Below are 22132 nucleotides of genomic sequence, written 5' to 3' on the forward strand. Positions count from 1 at the left end.
TGAGAAATTATATCTTAGGAAGAAAAGTGTGTGTAACGTTCTAAAGAAAAATTAAATTCAATATCTGATAAAGATTTAATTTTTGGTCTCCATCAGACATCATAGTAGATTCTGAATACAAATAATAAGTGAAATAAAAGAACTATAGTTGATGGATACATTTAATTAGGGTTTATTTACCATGGGCTATATAAACACTTTTGTTTCTATAAGGGGAAGGATTTGTATCTGCAAGTTCTGCCTTGAACATTTCAAGTTAAAAACAAATGTTTTAAGAAAAGAAACTAACATAAAACAGCCCAGTGTTGGCTTTTGTGTCTTTGTAAATGTCTGTGGCTGTTTCTTCTTGTCTGAGGGAAAGAGCCATTCATTAAATTAAAAGTGAACCAGTTAAACTGGACCTTTCATTGAAGAAAGTCTCCCAGTGATCCGTGCTTTATTTGGTGGATTGTCTTACAACACAAATAAACCAAGTTTTTTTTTTTTTTTTATCTTGGGATCTAAAAATACTAGAAAGAAAGGAAATCCAAGCAGGGCAGAAAATACTAAGAAATAATCTCCTATTAAACAGACCCTTTGCCTCCATATATCTCAAATTGTGAACGTACACCAGAGAAACAGACTCGTATTCCTTTCTCAGGTTAAAAGCAAGTGACAGAGGAAATCGAATTCAAAAGTACCATCAATGTTTGCCGTGTTCAAAAATAGATAGAAATAAATATACACTAAAAATCCATGGTTACTGTCTGCTGGCAGCTAATTACTAAGTGCAGATGATACTGCTTCCTTCGAAAAAGAGTTGAAACCAGAGAATCCTATGTGTATGAGGATACTGAAAAATGCATGGATATTCAGGGCAGTTTCAAAATATTTTATTTTATTTTTTACAGACAAAATACTTCAGAATTTATTTAAATATCTTTTGGCTGATTTAAAACATTCACATTCTCTTTCTTTTCAAATATTGTGAAGAGCTTCACAAACATTGTGTGATAGACGGCAGCAAAGCAACCAGTGTACTTTGTAAGAACAATTACAGTAAAAGAAGCAAAACAGCTTGAAAAATATTTTTATCTTTTTATCTCCTGCAAAGTGTTTTTATTTATATTTTTATTTTTGTGAGACATTACACAGAATATTTCCAAGATTGAACTCTTTTTTTATCATTGTGTACTTAATGAAAAATAAGCAGAGTAGCAGCGTACTCTGACGTGCAGGACTAAAGGTTGGAAAAAAATGGAGTCTTACACACTGAAACTGTAAGAATGTGTAATATTGAATTTTGGAAGGCTGCTAGTGGCTTGGGATAATTTATATTTTTGAACAGTGAAACTCATGCTGTAAAGGATTCCAAAGATGCCCTGAATTGTCTCTTGATGATCATGCTGATGGTCACTAATTCCTTCTGCATGTCTTGTATAGGCACATACACTCATGTATATGTACATTCACAATTTTTATCTTCTGTGGGCTCTAAAAATAGTCTTGCCTTTTATCTTTGCCTGTCACTAATGTCCATACATAAATATAGCACATCCCATAAAATCTCTTCTGTGCCCACAATGAGCCTCTAATTAATACTGCATATAATTCCATAACATTTATTATTAATAAGTATTAATATAATTTTAAAAATCTAGAACCATTCTCAAGATTATGACTCTGACCTAACATGTCTAGGATGAAAAAGTGCACAGAGTGGATAGCTGCATTTCTTATTCTCTTGGCATAACAATCAAACAAAATTAAATGAAACCAAACAAATCAACACTAGGACATTTTAATAACCATATCACTTTCTGTGCATATGATTCTTTTTAGTGATACAGACATGCTTGCACTGATGGTGCAAAAACAAACAAAAACCTTTACTAATAAAATTACCATTGTTTGTAATGGTTCTAAGTTTAAAGAAGAAGATTTGGTATGTGTTCATCTGCGCTTGTGATAGAAAGTATGTGCAGGTTTAAACCCTTGTAGTTGCATGGACTGTTCTTCTAGGCAATGTGAAGGGGAACTGAGCAGGACAGAAAGGGCTGTCAGACAGCTAAGTGAGAGAGAGTGCAGTGGGCCTAAGAACGGTGGAAGTCTATCTGTGTGAGAAGTTAGTGATAAAAGCTCACAGGGAGAGGTGGGGAATAGAGAAAATCTCTGTTCCCTGTGGTATTCTCTGTCCTCATCTTCCTAGAAATCTACTGAAAGTCTGTGTGATGTTTAATGCTGGAAACAATAGTGGGAATTTTCTTGTATCAATAGGTCTTCTCAGAATGGAAGGAGTATGGAGCTCAGCAGATTTCTGCTCAGGACTGTCCAGCCACTGTGGGAGTCATTGCTTTCGTTCCTGAGAAAAAGGTACTGCAGCCACTCCGTGTAGACCAAGATCATGTAGGGTACCAGTCGCTTCTAAAGTGCAGCTACTTCTAGGGTAAAGCCTAGGAGTTAACATTGCACTGGAAGAATACAGAGCAGTTCAAAGTCTTATTTCTTAATCCTTTAAATTTTATGGGACTTGCAATGATTTTATGCTGTTTAATGCAATGAAGTGGGAAAAGATAATCTCTTCTAATAATCAGTTTGTAAAATCAGCTCATGCTGGTGACTTGAAAATTCTGGTCTAGTAGAAGTTGGAAGCTAAACTGCTCTTAGGCAGACCTGATTCAGAATAGTTTGTTTTTGTCTTAGACCGAACTAAAGTACTTTTCTGACTGCCATCCTGTCTTAGAAAAACAGATTTTCTGAAGGCTTCAATTCTCATCTAGGTAAATAAAGTAAGGATTCAGTGTATTTTCTCCACCCAGGATTCATCAGATGGGTTTAGTTCATTCAGAAAATCTATGTTGTAATCCCGCAACCTAAATATCAGCTAAGCCTTTCTGAAAATCTGGCCTTTTGTGCAAAATGGAGCAGAATGCAAACTTTTGACAAAAACCAAGGTTACGTGCAAGGGCCAGTAGGTCCTGGGTTGCAAAGTGCTGCTTTCATCAGTGGTGACCACTTAAGACTTGTAGCTGGGAGCTAGAACAGGTAAGTGTGGGCTACCGTATATGTGATTTGCCCAGAAGTTTTGTTTATAAGTAGAAAGGAACTCTGTGCTTTGCCTGTTTGCCCAGGATTTCCTGACATTCAGCAGCCTTGCCGGAATGCTACTTTTGCTGTGGTTGCTGAATGTCCATGGGCACCACAAACACAGCTGCTGTGTTGTACTGCAGGGTAGGATGTACCGCACTGGGTGATCTAAACAGACAGAGAATAAGCCTGACGCGTTCTCAGCACCCTAAGCTGACTGCACATGCTTGTAATCAATTGTGGAACACATTCAGATTCGTTGCAGTCTGCACGTAAGTGCATATTGCTGTCTAGGAGCCCTTTCTATCCACCAGACAGTGTTGTGAACAGCTTGCAGTGTTAGGAAGTGAAAATTTCCAAACGCTTTGTACACTTGAACTTCAGACAGTTTCCTCATACTAATTAAAGCTGGTGAGTGGGAGTGCACCAGTGCTCTTCTGGCATATGACTGGTTTCTAGCTGATACAGATTAGAAGGGTTTGGTGTAGCTTAATAATAGTTGTGCTTCGAAGAAATGTTTGGTTTATACAGTTAAAAAGGAAAAAATGTTTTGTGTTGTAAAGGCCTAAAGGGCATAATCTGTACTATGTGATCCATTTGCGTTACAAGCTACTACACTGAAGCACAAAACAGCCACTTGATTTCTTAAGCACCTGAAGAGGAAGAGAGGCAGGGGGCTCAAGGGTGGAGAAGAGGGGAGCAAACAAACCTTGGCTAAAGCTTTCACAACAGAAGTTTCATTGTTTTAATTTAGAAAAAGTCATATGTGTAAAAGTTGCATGTTTCCAGTGTTTCTATTAGCACATATAAATTGCAGTTGTTAGAAATATTGTTACAGATAGGAATGCATTTTCTGTAAGCTCTCAGAGAACAGTGCGGGAAGCAAAATAAGAAACAAAAACCTTTTTCCTGTTTTTTTTTTTTTTTTTTCTTTGCAAAGACAAGAGTCACCTAAAAATGAGGGGATTAACTATTATGAATCAATAGGAGGCACTTTTGAAAGAGGAAGCATTGCCATCCAGATTTGAGGGAAATGAAGCGTTTATTGGAACAAAAATACCCTCTTTGTTCAAATGTTACTTCATTGAATTGTGTATTCCCTTCTGAAGAGCATGGAAAGCAATTGAAGAAAATGTTTTATGCCACTCTTCCTTTCTTTTGCCACTCATGCCTTTTTCTTTGTCTTCCTGTTTCACCTTGTTTTCTGTGTGTCCATCGTTCTCATTAAATTACTAATCAATGCTTTTCTAATTAATGCCAGTTTAATTTAATGTTTAATGAAGCTGTGTCTGTGTGGGGTGTTTGATTTCTTTTTGTGATTCTGGCCTAACCATTGAGATTAGCAGCATCTGTACAAAGCTACAAAGTCCCTTGGGGCACTGAGCAACAGTTCAAACTCGTTTTCTTCTTACAAAATGAAAGTAACTAGCATGTAGGATTAGTAGAAAGTATCCTCTTCATAAAGTGACTGGGACTGTTTACCTTGCAGCTTTCTGAATCAGTTGGAATTTGTTCATTTTCTTGTAAATGATTAAAGGTGGTGGAGTTAGGTCCAACATTACTGTAATGTGGCTGCAAATTGAGCTGGAAAAACTGCTTGCAAACAAAATGATGTGATAAAGCTGGCAAATTTTGTCTGTAAATATTCCATAAGTGTTTTTACAAGCATACATGTCATTGGAAAATATTCAAAAAATGTTGCATATAAACGTATTTCAGCTTGTGGGTTGCTTACAAACAGTTTTCTGAGATGTTTTTTCCTTGACTACTCACAAATTTTTATGCCGTTGGTCTTATAGATCATGTGGTTTCATTTCTGTGTGTTGATTACATGTCTCACAGTGCCACAAGAGCCTTATCAGCAAGGCTACGTGTACACTGACAGAATAGACACTTATACAGAGGTGGAGGGGCATAACACTTCATAACATTTTCTTTACCTACAAACAAAATTTTTCTAGCATGTGTTTGCAGAGGATTGACCTAAAGGGTAGTCATTACTGCTGAACTGACTTTGTGGTTTGTTCTTCTCTGGGGATCGAGATATACCAGTGTTCCCAGAGAAGCACTGCTAATCTGAGTGGTCCTATGAACTGTTCAGCCTTTTTTTTTTCAGAAATTCTGGGAAGTGCAATCCTAGGACATACTTAGTAAAGCCTTGGAGCTCTCGTGTCTGTAGGCCTCAAGACAGCAGTGTTGTACAATATCTCCCCAAACAGCATGAAGCAACAGGCAACGGTGTATTTCCTGAGACTAGCAGGAGGGAGTGCACGAGTGGGGATTGACGAGACAGTCTTTGAATGTCAACATTGAGCCAATCGTTTGGCATTACCAGATCTGTTCAGAGAATTAGGGTTGTGGTGAATAGATGTCTAAACAACCCAGTAACTTCCTCTGAAGAGAACATCCAAGCAGTCCTATGATTGCTTAAAAAAAATAAAATAGGAAAAGGTGTTGGTGTTGTCTCATAAACACACACTTAGTGCTAGAGACAGTGTTTGTTATTTCCAATCAAATGATTACTTTACTGAGGATTATTTTTTTTCGAGTGGGATTGGAAAGACATGTCGCTTATGTGATGGATTCTATCCATCATAATCTAGCTTTTACTGACTCTGTGGCTCCTCCTGTCATGGTAATTAAGTTCAGCCTCTGCTGGCACCAGCATTGCAACGTTTAGATGAAGGTGGACCATTATTAAGGAGCATCATCATATTTTTCCTAAGAGACTATGCATTGAAGCAGAAAGCATTTAGGACACATTTTAGCTTATTTTGAGGTTTGTTTTTATTTCAGTAGAAAGATTTGCAACATGGTTATGTCTGTTTACGCAGTAATGTGCAGAAAGGAGGGTATAGATCAGAGTATTTAAGGGAAACTGAGAAAATGTGCGTACTTTGAGACCTGTACATGCTTCTTATATAGCCCTCACCCACTGCTTCATACAACCGCTGTTTACATTTGGAGCTAGTGGTTTCTTAAATGCTGAGAGCCCACAATTGAGCCCAGATTTCCAAAAGTGCTTGGCACCCAGCAGTTCTCACTGAGACATTTTTATGGCCAGATAATCAAAATTGCTCAGCATGGAAGAAGCTAGGGAAGTTAGAAAAGCTAGCCACTTACTTTAATTCCCAAATAGAGTCTGGGTTCCTCAGAAAAGCTGGTTCATTTATTACAGATCCAATCACTGTGTGCCTATCCTGTAAGTACATTTTTCTCTTATGGACATAGAGTCTATAATATATATCCTTCAAAAACTTTCCCACTTGTTCTTCCATATAAATTGTAATTACATTAGTTTCATTGAATTTGGAAAGCTGTTGGTACTATACGAAAGAATCAAAGTTCAAATGAAAATCAGATCCGGTAATTATAGGATTTTCTGCAAGCATTTTTCTTTTCAGGCTTGACTTGGAAATGAAATAAAGACAAGAGACACCCGTTTCCAGGTTAGGAAGCAAACAAAACCAAATTGTAAAGGGTGAGGGTTGCTTAGATGAACTGCTTCTTATAAAGCAGTTTGACAGCTGGAAAGAAAAACATTGAGGTAACTTGTAAAGTGAATAAGCTTTTAGCTGTTACTTTTGCAATTTCCCACTTAGCGTTGCCTGTCCTACTGAGCAGAGGGACTTGGTAGTACATAATATGCCAATAATAATAGTCAGCATTTACTTTGTACTATGAAGACATTAGCTAACTAGCCCAACACCCCTGCAAGGTGAGGAAATAGTATGATTGCCACCTTGCCTCTGGCGCAGCAAACACACCAGCAGAGGTTAAAGTCAAGGTTTGCCAAGAAAGTTGCTGGTTGCGTTATTCTTCCCTCATTTCTTATAGCAGCTGCAGAACCACCTCTTAGTGTCTCAAGATGCATGCTTCCTCTGTGCTCTTCCAAGGGTCTGATCCTTATCAACGAGCCCAGGAGAGGTGGATTGCTTGTAAATTTACGTCTGAAAGGATTTTACTTAGCTAATAGCAAGCAACACTGTGGCTAGCTTTAGGGAAGAGATGCATAAGAAGTGGCTTGCATGGTGTGGGTTGATGAATTTAAAAGGAGCTTGTGTTTTAATTGCTTTGGTACTTTTGAAAATGTATGCATAAGTCTTTTCTTCAAACAAAAGGAGCTTAAGCTTTTTTAGACAAAGAGGTCTCTGACTCTGACTTGAGGCGTTATGATACTAACTGGTTGCAAGTTCATTGTGTTGTTGGATCAGCTTCCTTGAACACTCTTGTTAGGGAACCTTTGCCAGAAATTGTATTTGAGGCAGGCTTAACATGGTGGTAAATGAACTCTTTCATCTGCTTTCTTCCAGCAGCAAGTGCTAGCTTAGAAGTAACGTGCTGAAAAGGAAGAAACAAATGCGATGTCTGTATGCTTTTTTTAAAATGGTAATCCTAATAGAGGTTGCTGCTACAATATGTTAAAGTATTTTATCTATTGTCCTGCAAAATACAGAAACAGTTTGAGATTTTTTTAATGGTATTTAATATGGTTTTTTAATAATGTGGGGCATTTGTGATTTATCTTTTCCAAGATAAACTTTTAAAATCTAAGTCTTTTCTCTACTTGCCCTCTCTTCTTCTTGGTTTGGATTTTTTGCTTTGAGTGTATCTCAAAATCTAGAATTAGTTGTACAGACATTTGATTGCATAATGCTTCTTCCTGCCACTACAACTTAATTTCTGTGATTGGGGACATTATGCTGTGTAGTATTGCAAGCAAATTCTTGTGAATGATGATGTAAGCAATGGTTTGCAACAGATTCTCTTAATTTTTCATCTCAAGTGCTCAAGAGAAGACAAGAGATTTGGAGATAGCAAGGACAGAAGATAAGTCTTTAGGAAGGAGAGGTTTCCTGTGCTTTAGAAAAGTCAGTTACATATGAAAAGCAACTTTTTTTTTTTTTTTAAACATCTCTATGAATTTCATTTTCCTCTTAAGAGTGTTTTCCTTCCAAACAAAAAATGTTGCTGATTGTCTTGCCTTCCCTTTCTTTGTTTGTTCTTCCCTATTAAGTTATGGTACCTGATTAAATTGACTTTTTGTTGTTAATTTTTGGTTAAAGATGAAGCTTGAAATTGGTCCAGTTGATAGTAAAGGAGTATTGAAGACCCCAGATGTGATTAGCACAGGGTAAGGAGGTTCAGAAAACCAGTAGTCATGTCGGTGTAACTTCTGTTCGAATCTGATGCTCTAGATAACAAGCATGTTAGTACTTCCCAAGTCTCTATCCTTTATCTCTGGGGTGGGGAAGCAGGTTCAGAAAATAGTGTTGTTTATTTGACAGGCAAACAAACTCGTGACCAAATGCATGGATGACCAGCAATTGCTATCATTAAAGGATCTCAGACAGTGGCTACTTCCTTGGGGGGCCATTAAAAATCCATTGGCAGTTGCATGTGGCTTAAATATACAGCTTGAGCTCTTCCTCTTGCATTCTGCCTCCTTTTGCCCTTGTAATTTCTACTGGAGAGTTATTTGTCAATTCCGTAACGGTGATGTTTAGTTCCCCTGGTGGGGTAGAGTGCAGACAACAACTCCTGGTAGAAACCAGGATGGTAATTTCTACCATCCTTCTATCCGGATGGTAGAAAAAGAGACGATACTGCCATCTACTTCAGTGTTTTTATTTCCAGTCCCCCATGCATTGTTGTCCCCTTGTTTTCTTTCTTCTCCTACCAGTGGTTAAGTGAGGAGGAGAAGACAAAGTTAGGTAACAAGGTTAGTGCTGAGGCTTCAAACTCAGATCTCTCAGTAAATAACTTCTGTCTGATTCCAGATGTGAATCTGGAATGATTTGATTACCCTGTAGTGTATGCAGACCAAAGAAAATTGAGTCCACATGAGCTACTGTCATCTCTACTGACTTCACAAGAAAAGGTGATGTTAGATTTGCATTTGTCTTAGTGTTATCAAATCTTTTCAGTATATGGGGTGTGTCGCATTCTGGAATTTTATTAAAATCTTATCGTTAACTAAAGAGTCAAATTTCTAGTCTTCCTGGTTGTAGCCTGAAAGGAATAGCCTGAAAATGTGCTCCGTAAGTGTGATAATGGATGGGAAAACAGGAGGCAAATTAATATAACTCCCACTTCTTTCTTTTCAGAATTCAAAGTTACTGGCTGCTTTTTGTTTGTTTGTCTTTTCGGCTTTAGGATCCTGTGACTGACTTTCAGATTCCTGGAACTGTGAATTTCTGCTTTGGTTTTCCAAGTATGCCCATCCAATTCAGGACTGAATGGGAGGGAGGAAGCTCTTAAGTCTCTGGCTGCTTAAACTTGTGTAAAGAATCATGCTGAGAAACTGCTGGCATGGAAAAGAAATGGTGATAGGAAGTGCCGCACTTACTCTCAAATGTTCAGTCTGGGAGCAGAATTTTTACCATGGTGAGTGGAGATATTACATGGCATTTGCAGCAGTGCATGTAAATATGGATATTGAAACTGGGACGAGCCATGTCCATAAGATGCCATCAGTACAGATACTCTCTTTCTGTGGGGCATGGCTACAAATGCCTTGGATTCAATAATTCATTGAGGGAACATATTTGCTTTACAACCCCTCATGCAGAACTCTCTGTCATGCTGTTTGCAAGCCCAGAAACAGCCATTATAAAATGAATCCTTTCTACTGTTGAACAAACATATCAAGACCTTCTGATATTTCACTCACCATGTAACATCACAGGCCACACTGCTCCAGGAGAGCCTGCTTAAGCCTTTTGTTTCAGCAAAATGCACACCTGCCAAAAATAGCATGAAGGCTTACCAGCCAATATTTCTTCAAACAGTGCTCCTACCCTCCCACATCCCAAGCAAAGAATGTTTGTGTGTTGCTGCCAATTTCTGCCAACGGTTACAAGCAGTAGGGAATGCAGGAACTGCCACTAAGTTTCTGGAAGAACAAGGCTTGACATATTTTGGCCAAAGAGAAATCCGTAATCCTTAAGGAACAAAGATTCTGTTTTCATGGAAATCAGTCTAATGGGAAGGGAAAGGCAGGGAGATGTAATTCTAATTCAATGGGATGTATACAAAGTAAGCCAAAACAGTTTCTTAGCAGAAAGCAGTTCTGTGATTTTAGTCCCATTAGGGTATATCTGGAGTGTAGCCAACTGCTTCAGTGGAGTTGCTGTGGATTTACCCTTGTGAGACTGACATCAGAGTCTGGCTCACAGGAGCAGCTCATCTGACTTCAACCAATGGTAGCTAAGGTCAGTATCTACCTCGCTGAGAGCAGCTCTAGATGTTGACGTTAGGGTATTTCCAACCACAGTCTTTTAAAAAATTTTCTTTTTTGAGGGTAACCAGCGTCTGCTTCAAAAGTATTTAATGACCTTTCAAAAGGGAGCAGTCCATAGGCAAGGCAACACTATGCTACAGTGCAAGCCACCTGCCTACTGGAAAGAATGCATCTATTGATGTGTGCAAAATAGTTTCTTGTTCTATGACACTGACATTCCTTCATCACTCAAGATGCTCTGGGTAGAGCTACCATGCAATGCAGTTTCTGATTTCTCATTGATCCTTTAAGGTACACGTTGTGGAGTACATCTTGAACTAGAGTTTCTTCTTTAAGAATACTCTTCCTACTGTAGTTCCTATATGCAGTAAATGAACTTAAGGACAAGGATGTCCAGAATTTAGCGTGCTCAGTGAGGCAATGATATGGTTGTTTTATTTTGTCCTCTTAATTTCTCAAACAACTGCATAATCTTTAGTGGAAACCCCAAAATGGATTTATTGTTTGATTAATCAATGATTCAGTTCCTTATCAGCTATGATTTGTTATTAATGGAGCCATAACAAGGCTGTGCTGATTTGTACAATGCTGATTTTTCTTTGATGAAGTCAAGAGCTGAAGAGTAATGAGAATTCTCCGTGGCTATATTGAATTAAATACTGTGCATGGGGTGTGTTTAAAAAAAAATTAATACAAATTAATATATATATTTTTAAATTTATTTTATTTTTGTTCTCCTAACCTTCCTTGTGATATGTTTTAAGTAGAAGGTCTGGGAATTTCCCTTCTTACCCTACCTCTGCATGTTCAGTAACTTTGGGATTTATATTATATGGCTAATACTGGGCTGGAAAAAACATCCACTAGATTTACATCTTTTTTTCTAAATGGAACACAGTATCACTTTAGGTTTTCTTTGAACCAACAAAGAGAAATTCAGTTACAGAACAAGCAAATTCAGTAACAAAGTTCAGGCCCGTTGGTTGTTGTGTTTCTGGGCTTCAGAATAGTTTTATGTGGGTCTAGATTTGAATTTCTGGTTGGATCTCTGGCTGCAAGTAACCCCGAAGTATCTGTAGGCTTACAGTGTCAGCCAGTAGCTGACAGCGTTTACTGATGATCTGAACTAAGGCCTGAATTAAAAGTGTGACAAAGGATCAGGGGCGTGAAACACTGTGAGAAATACAAAGGCAAGTCACTGGAAATAGAACCCTGTCCTGGTTTCAGTTAGGACAGGGTTAGTTTTCCTCCTAGTAGCTGGTAGGGTGCTGTGTTTTGGATTAGGATGAGAAGAGTGCTGATAACATGCTGATGTTTTAATTGTTGCAGAGCAGTGTTTACACTAAGCCAAGGACGTTTAAGCTTCTCGCTCTGTCCTGTCAGCAAGCAGGCTGGGGGTGCAGCAAGAGCTAGGAGGGGACAGACCCAGGACAGCTGACCGAAACTGGCCGCAGGGGTATTCCACACCACAGGGCGTCATGCTGAACAATATATAGGGGTGGCTGGCTGGGGTGGGGGATGCTGGGCTGCTCGGGGTTAAACTGGGCATCGGTCAGTGGGTGGTGAGCAATTGCATTGTGCATCATTTGTTTTGTACACATTTTTATTAGTAGTACTATTATCATCATTATTGTTATTATTATTATTGTTATTTTTCTGTTTTAAACAACTGTCTTTATCTCAACTCACAGGCTTCACTTTCCTGTTTCTCTCCCCCATCCCAGAGAGGGAGAGGGGAGGGTGAGCGAATGGCTGTGTGGTGTTTAGCTACTGGCTGGGTTAAACCGCAACAAACCCCCACTCGTTCCCAGATAGGTTTTAGATACTTTCATTCCTCTCTGTTTCTCTCTGTTCCTTAAGGAGACTGCTTCATTCCAAATCACAGCATCACTCTTTATTTTACACGTCGCAAATGGTAAGATGGAATTTGTTACCTTTTGCCATGAATTTAAAGAGACTGTGTTAGTCATGTGTGGTAGAATCATCTGCAAGTCTTACAGATACTTCAGATGAACAGGCAGTGAACTCTGCTTATGTTTTACCTGTTCAGTCTAATAACAGGTATTTTTTTTTTTCCCCTTTGGCCTCCTTGTTTTAAGTTTTCATAGACTTGTTGCCATTTTGAGATATTAATTTATTTGGAAATACAGAAATAATGACAGCACTGATGGGACAAACATTAATAACGTCCCTGTTGCAATGTAAGGTCAATTTATACAGGACTTTGTAAGACCTAAACTTAATTTGAGAAATGTAAAATTTTATATTTAGGTACAGATATGCTGACTAGCTAGGAAGGGCATAAATGTCCTTTAAATTTAATGCTAATCTATGCAGCATTGGAATTGAAATATATTCACATCCAGAGCTTCATACCCAAGTACTATTATTTTTTATGGTTCCATATATTTAAAAGTTTAGTTCCATTAGAAAGTCAGTTTTTTTCTTACAGGGATGTTTACTAATCCTTTCCCTTTCAAAACATCACTGATTGGCCCAAGTTGCCAGCCATATGACCTTCCCAGGTGTCCATATGCGGTTCGCTAGGTTTTGCAGGTGGGCGCTTCTGTATAGTGTATGCAATTTACAAGTTCTTGGTGCCCATTCTCTTTTTGGTTTCTTGTTTGCTCTGTATTCTTTTTGTCAGGCTTGCAATGGAACACGTGATAGTACTGCTTCAAGTCATCCATCTTACATTATTATAAGACACTGTGACTTGGAAAAAAAGTCAGAACATCACTGGAGCATACTGAGAACCCTAGTAGAATTTTGGGCCTTTTCTTATTAGAAGAAGAAGTCAGTCTTTGAATATCATAAACATTTATTATTTTTTTTTATTTTAAAAAGGGTGTTTTCAAAAAATCTTGTTTCATATGTTCACATTGGAAATGTAATTTGATTGTCTTATTAAGTCCTCATAAGAAGCCTGGCAGAATAGGATCTATTTTATTGTGCTTCTGACTTGCTTAAACTCTGTTGTTGATCATCTTTCGGTTTCAAACAATTCTTAATATGACTTTTTTTTTTAATTGTATATTGTTGATCTGATCCACTGTAGCTGTTCTAAGTCAGTAAGGAAAGCATAAGTGCTTAACAAGACTTCAAGCCAAGAAATATAGTGTAGGCATAAATGCTTGCTTCATGCTGCCATCCTTACCAGCTGCTATTCTCAGCTGTGAATCCATGAGCCTTGAAGCATTGTTTGAAACAAAGCATTTTTCAAATGTGCAATATCAGTTATACGTACTTTCATAATTTAATACTGTGGTCTCCCCACTAAAAATAAACAAACAAACCTTCCTCAAGAGAGCAAAACATGAGTCCTTCAATAAAACATCTTCTAAAGCCAAAACAATTCTTTGAACTTGAAACTTGAGTGTTCTAATCTGGATTTTACAGGGAGAATGAAACCCTCAGATCAAGGGAGGTTATAATCTAATTTTAAAGTTCAGAGTGCACAAATTTAAGTAACATCAATTCTACTTAGGAGATTAAGTAGATTTGAATTGTTCTGTAATTTTAATCTTTAGTAGGTATTATGAACACAAGGATGCAATTTTAAAATGTCTTGGAAGTAATAGTAATGGAGACAACATTTAGAGGAGATCCTATGAAACTGCATTTGAAAACTTGAACCCAAGGGTCTGATACAAAACAGATAATCAGGACTCAGTGTAGAGCTATGCACTTCATCCTTCACAAGATAAAGTCAGCTGAGCTTTGTGTTGTTAAACTGGGTGGCAGGAGAGATGTTTGTGGTACAAAAGTTCCTGTTATTGAATGAGAAGATCCTATGTTAGGTATCATCTACAGAGGTTATTTACCTTCAGTAGGAGTCTGCAGCATTCCATGTTTGGAGAACTCTTAAGCCAGTATAGTTCTTACAATGCTTTTTGTAACTCAATTGCAAGTAGTTTGACTTGGCTTTGATGATCATTGGCTCCACTGCCCACATGAAGGGGATGGGAAATGAAGTAGGTGCTCAGCTGGTTGTTCTCCTTAGAAAAGAGACTCTGGTGTTGGTATAAGCAGCAAAACAGTTGGCCTTCCCTTCCCCCTGCATCATGACCACTTTTCCTTTGCAAAGCTTTTATATAGAGCGCAAGGGCCTATAAATAACAAGGGAGCCTATAAATAAATACAGCTGTGAGCCGACAAAGGCTTCTGACAAATGATGTTTATTGAATTTCTCACGTGTGGTCCCGTTTGAATCCAATGATGGGGTTTGCTAAGTTTTCAAAAGTGTATTTTGTGCCAAGGCTAGGATTCCCCTCTGTTGGGCAGAACAGGGAGCTTTCTGGATAGCTGAGTAAGAGAGAGGAATAGAGAATGAGAAGATTTTTTTTCAGTGAAGCTGAACTTATGATATTAACTTTGGACTAACCAATCCAGGATCTAGTGCCTGTTGTTTACACAAGAGGGTTTATGAGGGAAAGTGATCATATCACTGCAAAGTGCTGGCTGAAATGTGAACACCCCTCCCCCTAGTAATTAATCCTGAAATCATTGTCCTATAAATGCAGTCATTCATATCTAGGTTCAAGTGTGTGTTATTGTAGCACTCAAAATTAGTGATCAGTGATGTAGGTATGGCCTGTTGCGGTGGGGGTTGGATGGATGAGAAAATAGAAAGCCTCTGTCCTAAAGAGTTTGGAGTCTTCCACTTGAGCCGAAGTTCCAGGTCTGCTGGGTGCATAAAGTTGGTTGGATCTGACCCATAGCCACCATGGGAGCTCTATTCAGGTAAATTGACAAAGCATTAATTACTTCAAAGGAGAGCTAATGAGGCAATAAACCACAAGGGTGAAACTCAAATGGTTTATAGTACCATTAGTAGGCTGAAATGGAATTATAATTAGAGCAGGGCAAACGATTCATAGTCCACAATTTATCCAATGGATTTAGTGCTTGTTTCTGTTCATGAATTATGCACAAGTAGACATATTTTAGGAATGTATTCATTGTTTGAAATTGCTCAGCAACCACTTTATATGGAGACGTTTCTGCCTATAGGGTGATCTTTGCACAGGTTGCTTCTGTTCCTCTCTGCTTATTTGCTCAGGGACTATGTGCATATATTTGTGTTCTGTGGTGTGTCACTGAAATACTATGGCGGTTCTATTTCCTGAAATGTTATTTAAAAAACAAACAAACAAACAAACAAAAACTGTTAAGGGATATGCAGCAATTGCCTAAACTCGTTAGAGAAACCTTTCTTGATCTTTAGGGTTTTTTGTTGTTTTGCCTGAGGAGCAGTCCCTTTGCAAATTGCTGTGCAGGAGAGAAGTAACCTCCGCAATACTTGCTCAAGCATCCATCTAAAACATTATAAAACTTCTGTGTCCAAAGAAAAGTGTGATTCAGAAATGATGAAACAGGCACAGGAGAGCTTTATTCCATTGCTCAGATCCTGACTTGAGTTAGGTGCAGAATAATTCACACAAGCTTTTCAGAATAAGTCTTATCTCAAGGTTTAAGGTGGTTTGGGGTGAGCTCCTAAAATTCTTCAGATTGGAGCTCTTCCAGTTTGCATAAAATACTTGAATTACACAAGGGACCCTCCTATGTCATGGGATATTTTTGCTGTATCTGCTATGATGAATTTGGAATTGCTTACACAGGGGAATGATGTTGATGAGAGGGGACGTAATGTTTGGAGGTGGCAGTGTTCACCCACTGATGCTTCTTGTCCCTGGATGATGTGTTTGTGTGTTTATCTTGCTGCTTGCAGACTAGTGTGTAACAGGCCTGATGACATCCAGCTCCTTTTCAGGCAAAAAATATAGGTAGTATTTCCTAGTCCCTAAACTATCCATTAAGATGTACTGGTGTGTCAGCTTTTCAGTCAAAATGTCTTGGGGCCACTTTATTTTTCTATTACAATCCAATGCTCTTCTGTACAGGCCTATTCAGAAGAGTCAGAGGTAAGCCACAAACCTGGATCTTCTTCTGAAGTTGCTGTATGTGCTTGTCTTTTAATCAGGCTTTTACTTCTGTGCATCTCAGGTGACTGACAAGCTGAGGTTGTTGGGGTGGAGGTGCTTTGTGCTGCCCAGTGGTCGCCTGGCTCCACATTTGCCTTCCTGAATAAATCATGCATTCTCCTTTTTGTATGACATGTTTAGTTCCATGATTTAAGAGCTTTAACATATAGCTCTTGTTTGTTCTTGCTTTTGTTAATAACTAATCATGAATTATCCATGAATGGGCTAATTAGGCATTAACCGTATATTATATACCAACCAAAGGATCAGATCTTTCACAGACATCTATGTAGGTAGTAACTACTTGAAATATCCCTGGGCTAGGAATGTCTGTGTGTATTAGGGAAGATCTTGCAAATTCTGGCCTGCAGGGTAGTCACAACATAGCTCAAAAATCAAAACAAGTCTTACATGGAATGAATGCCTCGTAGGGAAAAAAGTCAGGATCCCAAATGATGCAAGTGGTGAAATATGGATCAAAAATGTGGTGACATATTGTTTCAGAAGGGACAAGATTATTGGAAATTATTTTTGTTTTCAATACAAATTTTTGAATGGAACTCAGGTAGAATGAAGTAAGGAACAGAAAGACTGCACATATGCTGTAAGATTTTGTAGATTCTGATAAAAAGATTTTATCAAAAAAAAAAAAAAAGAGGCAGAGAAATACTTCAGAACAGCTTATAATATTCTGGGTGACTGAGAGCTCTTCTGCCATGGTAGCTTAGGATTTCTGTATGCATCAAACGTGCCTGAATGCGGTAGAGTAACGAGGAAAACCATTGGTGTAGAAGTGAAGTGAACAGAAACTCAAGAAAAGTGTACCAGAGGTGGCTTATGTGGAGTTTGACGGAAATACCCATGTTGCAAATACCACAGAACCAGGATTAAGTTATGTCTAGGTGGAGTGTCATGTCGGTGTTGTCAGTGAATGAGCAGTAGTTCATTGATGTTCTTCTGTGTGCCAATCTCATTCTGGTTCTGATGCCTGACCCCAGGGAACCTCATATGGTTCTGTCTGCCTTCTGTTGCCTCTCTCAGAAAGTCAGTGGCATCTCTTCAGCCTGCCTTCATGAAACATTTTCTTGGGTAGCTGATACTGATGGGCCTCAGAATGACATTACAAAACCCAGTCTCTTGGTCCAGTAGCACTTCCGAGTTTCAAAGCTTTCTAGCTGCCTAGCTCCACACCAAAAGCATGATTTGGCCTGTCCCCACCTCAGACATTTTGTATCTTGTTTTGTGTGTGACCCAGCAGAACCCAGTTCCAACTCTGAATCAGTGTACAATAAAATAACAAAATTGTCATTTAGATGTTTGAATTAAAAAGATTGTGGAGTCTGTTTCTACCAAATGACTTTTTTTTCCCCATCAAATATTAATAAAGCTTGGCTGTTTTTTGTTTTTTTGTTTTTTTTTTTTTCAGAAGAAAAATATCAAGAGGCATAAATCTATATTAAAGACTAAGTGCCTACCAAATGGAACTTTGTGCACATTTGCTGTGGTTTCTCGCTTTCTTTTTACTCAAGTGTTACAGAGGAAAGCCAGCGAAAACCACAGAGCAACTATTTTCTCTCCTCCTCCTCTTAGCTCTTAAATTTTAGTTTGAATGCTGCTGTTTTCTATAGCATGCATTTCTGGATGCCTGATTTAAGTACAGATGCCATGATGCATGATGAAAGTCAAAGGGTTAATCTTCTAGGGACTTGAGACTAATGGCCCAGTAATGTTCACCCAAGAGGGAATTGTGGCTGTTTTGGAGCTCAATCTTAGTCACTTCATAATCATTTGGAAATTTCCACTACAACTTTGGTGGCAGTAGGAGTAGCCCTTAACAAGGGACAGCAGTGCTTAATGTTCATGTGCTGTGTCTTGGATCAAAACCTTGTTCCTACCTCCCCTCTTTCTGCAACTGCAGTAATCAGCTGTAGTTTTGCTTGATATGCCTACCACAGTCAGACTTTTCAGTACAGCTCTGCATATGTGTGCCTTTCGGTTCCTTTCTATCTCTGAAATCAGGGTTGAAAATGTCAGTGCAAGTTGTAGGCGCTGACGTCTAGCAACGCCATCGACAGCAACGCTTAATGGCTTGTGTGCCTGGTCTGTCTGTGCTGCGGTCATACAGCCTCTGGCACCAGGACCCACTTCTTACTGAGATTTACTTTCTTTTCCAGTGTTTGTGTGGCTTAATTTCTTGGTTTCATGAGCTTTATACACTACAGCTTGTGTGCCCTGATGCTGGCATTGCTGGAAACACTTCAGTGAGGAATCCATAGCTACGTTACATCTCTGCAGAGGTGTTTCAGCTGTTAGTGATGAAACCCTTGCCGCCTTAGCTCCTGAAACCTCCTGTTTCAGGTCTGTATGTAGCAGAAATTCAGAAGAGGCTTGTAGCTCTCTCAGCATAATCTTAATTTTTCCCTGAAGCTGTTATTTGCAGTTCTCCCTCCTCTGTCCTGTTTATTCTATATGCATGAGAGTGCATCTTACTGTTGTGAGCATTATATTTGTGATACCGGCGTGTTGCTGTATATATATGGAGATTCACATATATAGAGATGCAAATATGTATGCATTCTGACAAGTTATGGGAAATATAACTATGCTTCTGAGCATGGCTTGTGAGCAACACACAAGCATGCACCTGGAAGAGTTTACCCAGGTCTGTATGTGTCACGTAGGTGAATGTGTGCCTATTGGATTCATTGCTCTGATGTTTGTTGCTGTAAGAATTCTGACTTAAGTCCAAATTCTCTTGTGCAAGTGCTTTGGATTTTGGGTCTCCACCCCTTGCTAATGTGGTCTACCAATCTTTCTTTTATTGAAAGAAAGAAAAAGAAAGATGGAAGGCAAGAGAGAGAGCGGTGTAAAGGTCAGCTAGCATTGCAGCCTGACGTGGAGATTTATAACCCTCCAAACTCTCCCTCTCTCTGGCAGCATGTCTTTACAGACTCACATTATCTCTATTAATACCAGCCACAAGGTCATTACTCAGGCACTGAGTCTTCCTCCAGCATAAATATTTATACAAGGCTGACCTGCGGCTGCTGCATTTGCCTTTTATTTGATTTCTGCCGCCTTTTGTGTCTGTCAGCTAACGTCTTTAGCTGCTCTGTCTGGGACAGTGGGAGCTGAGAGAGGAGCCAGGGAGGGGTTAAGAAGGGAGTGCAAGAGAAGAGATGGAAAGAGAAGAGGGGGATTGATAGGAGGCTGATATTTTGTGTGATCCCAGGGGATGGAGACACAATAAACTCTTTATTTCACACCAGGTGAAATTTTTGAAGAAGTCTGCCTGAATCCCATTGCAAAATACGGAAGAAAAAAAAAGTGGAAATTTCCTCATATCTGCTCAAGAAGATAAGAGTTCAAGAATCCTTTATGTAGAGAGTCTTGGTTTTGCTGGAGGTTAGTGGGATTTTAGAAGCCCATTTCAGGGAATAAGGTTATAGCTTGCATGTAGAAGTGTGAGTGAATATGGAAGTGTGCTGTGTCTGTATGCTGCCTGTTCTCTCAGGTGTGACTTCGTGGATGTACATCTACACTCCCCTCGACACTTACGGTAATACCACCAGCCACAGATGCAGATACCTCTAATGGGTGAAAGGGAGCTGAGATTGCTCTGTTTCTGAGGTGATATGTGTTCTGAGGAGCAGCCTCAGGATCTGTGCTGTGGTCTTGTGCTCTTCCCTCAGCAGAGTTTTATCTCACCACGGTGGTGAGATAAAATTAGGAGTTGGGGATCAGGAATGGGAAATTGAAAGAATTGCAGTGGGTGCCTAAGCAACGTTGTTTTGCTTTCAAGTGTGATACAAGTACAGAAGCTGAAATGAGAAATCCTGAGTTTAACCATGTGCTAAAATACATCATGACACAACCCACCTTAATGCTAACAGCACTTGATACTTAATGGCACTTTTAACTGCTAATATATCCGTGTTCCTCCTGAGGTGAAGGTGTTCAGTGCTGTGGTAGTGGAGATGCACTAATAAAACCAAGGATAATTAAAACCAAAGAATTTTACTGTAGCAGTGCATTAGCACTGCCTTAGCATTTACTATTTAGAATTACTTTAAACCTGGTAATTTTACCTAATTAATTGTCCTTTTTTTCTGTTTCCCTAGATATTGGGTACTGCTAAAGGTCACAGACTTTGCTAGGTGGTCTAGAGTTTGGACCTAGGATAGCAAAGGCTACAATCCATTGATATTTTTTGTTCTTGAAGAAATATTGTTCAGTGTTTGCACAGAATTTCCCCAACACCCTTTCAATTCTTGGTCAAAAAAGGTAAAATTAGGCTAACTTAATCACAGCCTTTCAGATAAATTTCTCTACTTTCTGAAAGATTTCTTAATTTCATTCTTTTCTCCTCCTTTTGAGGGTTTGAGGAACGCAAATTCTGCCAACCATCAGGATGCAAATCCTGCTCAGTGCTACCGTAATGATTGGAGAGGTTTGCTGCAGAGAGAGCGTGAGGGCAATTTCTTTAACTAACATGTTGTCTTCTGTCATTACTGTAAGCAAGGATTTTTGAACTTGAATCCCAGACAAACATCCCTTTGTGTGGTCTTGGTCTTCCAGCCCGAGTGAGTTGACTGAGCTAATTGCTTCGTTCTATTTCTGAGACACTTTTGGGTTTTATTGTGTGCAGCTGCCTACCCCTCCTTCCTGAATACACAGATCTTCGCTTCATGTCTTTGAACTGTCTTGTCAATGACGTGGAAGTGGCTTATTACAAGAATCGCTTCCTTCCCTTATCCCACCTGAGGATATTTTTCCTTCATACTGATGATTCCAAAATATTCCAGTTACTGTCTGACTTACATGTACTTCTGTCACTAACGTTCCGTTTCTGTAGGAATGGAAGGTAGGGAGTTCTGTAGCAGTTCCACTGAAACTAGGGAAAGAAGTCTGAGGAAAAAAATGTATGATGTACACAATGTAGCCTGTCCTACTAATTGTGATATGAAATTCTATTTCTCTTAAGCTGTTTTCACACTTCCCTTTTTTGGTTACTCCTGTCAGAATAACAGTGTACATCCTGAGTACGAGAACAGAAGTTCTTGTTGAAAAGCTTCAGCTGGTGCTGTGAAAGCTCTGATGCTGAGATGGATGTATGCACATGTTGTATATATGTGTGCATGTGTGCTCACGTGCTTGCATACAACCAGTAGTTCTTTAAACCTTTTAAGCCAACTATGCCATGGAAAGATGCGCGTGACCCTCCCTCCCTTGTCCTTGTCCCAGCTTGTCTGTTGGTGAGAGTGTGTACCGATTTGGAGCAAGGAGTCGATAGGGCTAAAGCTCAGCACTCTTTTTTTTTTTTTTTTTTCCCTGACTAGCTGTAGCCCAGATGAGTTCCCTTGCATGGTTCACTGCCTTAACATCCGTGCCACATTAGAGGAAGGTGTTAGGGTAACAAGGCAAAAAATGAGGGGGGAAGAGGAAAAGGATGGTGCCATTCTATTTTAGAATTTGCATGGAATTTTCATACCAGCCTGTGAAGCCATAGTGATTGATATCTGTGTTTCACAGCTAGAGCAACAAAAATATTTGTGTAATGACCAGAAGGGAACAAGTCAAATAACTGACATTTAGACTATCCTTTTGAGCCACAAGGATTCAAACCAATTCAGGTCAATAAAGATGACTCCTCCTTGTCAGAAGTACTGTCAGGAAAATACTGCACCACTTTTATTTGGTTTAGTTTTCAAATACATCTTTGCGTGAAGCATTAAAAATGTGAGCTATTAGGAACATAGAACTGTGAAGGGCAGGGTCCATGCTAACCTAGCATGTATTCATGGAATACATACAGTTCTGTGTCCAGCTGTGCAGGCTT

General features: G+C 39.1%; 1 long non-coding RNA gene across 1 annotated transcript in view; it reads left to right on the forward strand.

The window, feature by feature from the left end:
* Positions 1–22132, forward strand: part of LOC106015783 (uncharacterized) — a 121977-nt gene that overhangs the window by 69706 nt on the left and 30139 nt on the right. The window contains exon 3 of the long non-coding RNA XR_002400253.4: positions 2257–2352. This is a non-coding gene — a long non-coding RNA (uncharacterized lncRNA). The remainder of the gene's footprint in view (positions 1–2256; positions 2353–22132) is intronic.

The sequence above is a fragment of the Anas platyrhynchos genome, chromosome 16 (assembly GCF_047663525.1).
Source record: "Anas platyrhynchos isolate ZD024472 breed Pekin duck chromosome 16, IASCAAS_PekinDuck_T2T, whole genome shotgun sequence".
Classification (NCBI taxonomy): Eukaryota; Metazoa; Chordata; class Aves; order Anseriformes; family Anatidae; genus Anas; species Anas platyrhynchos.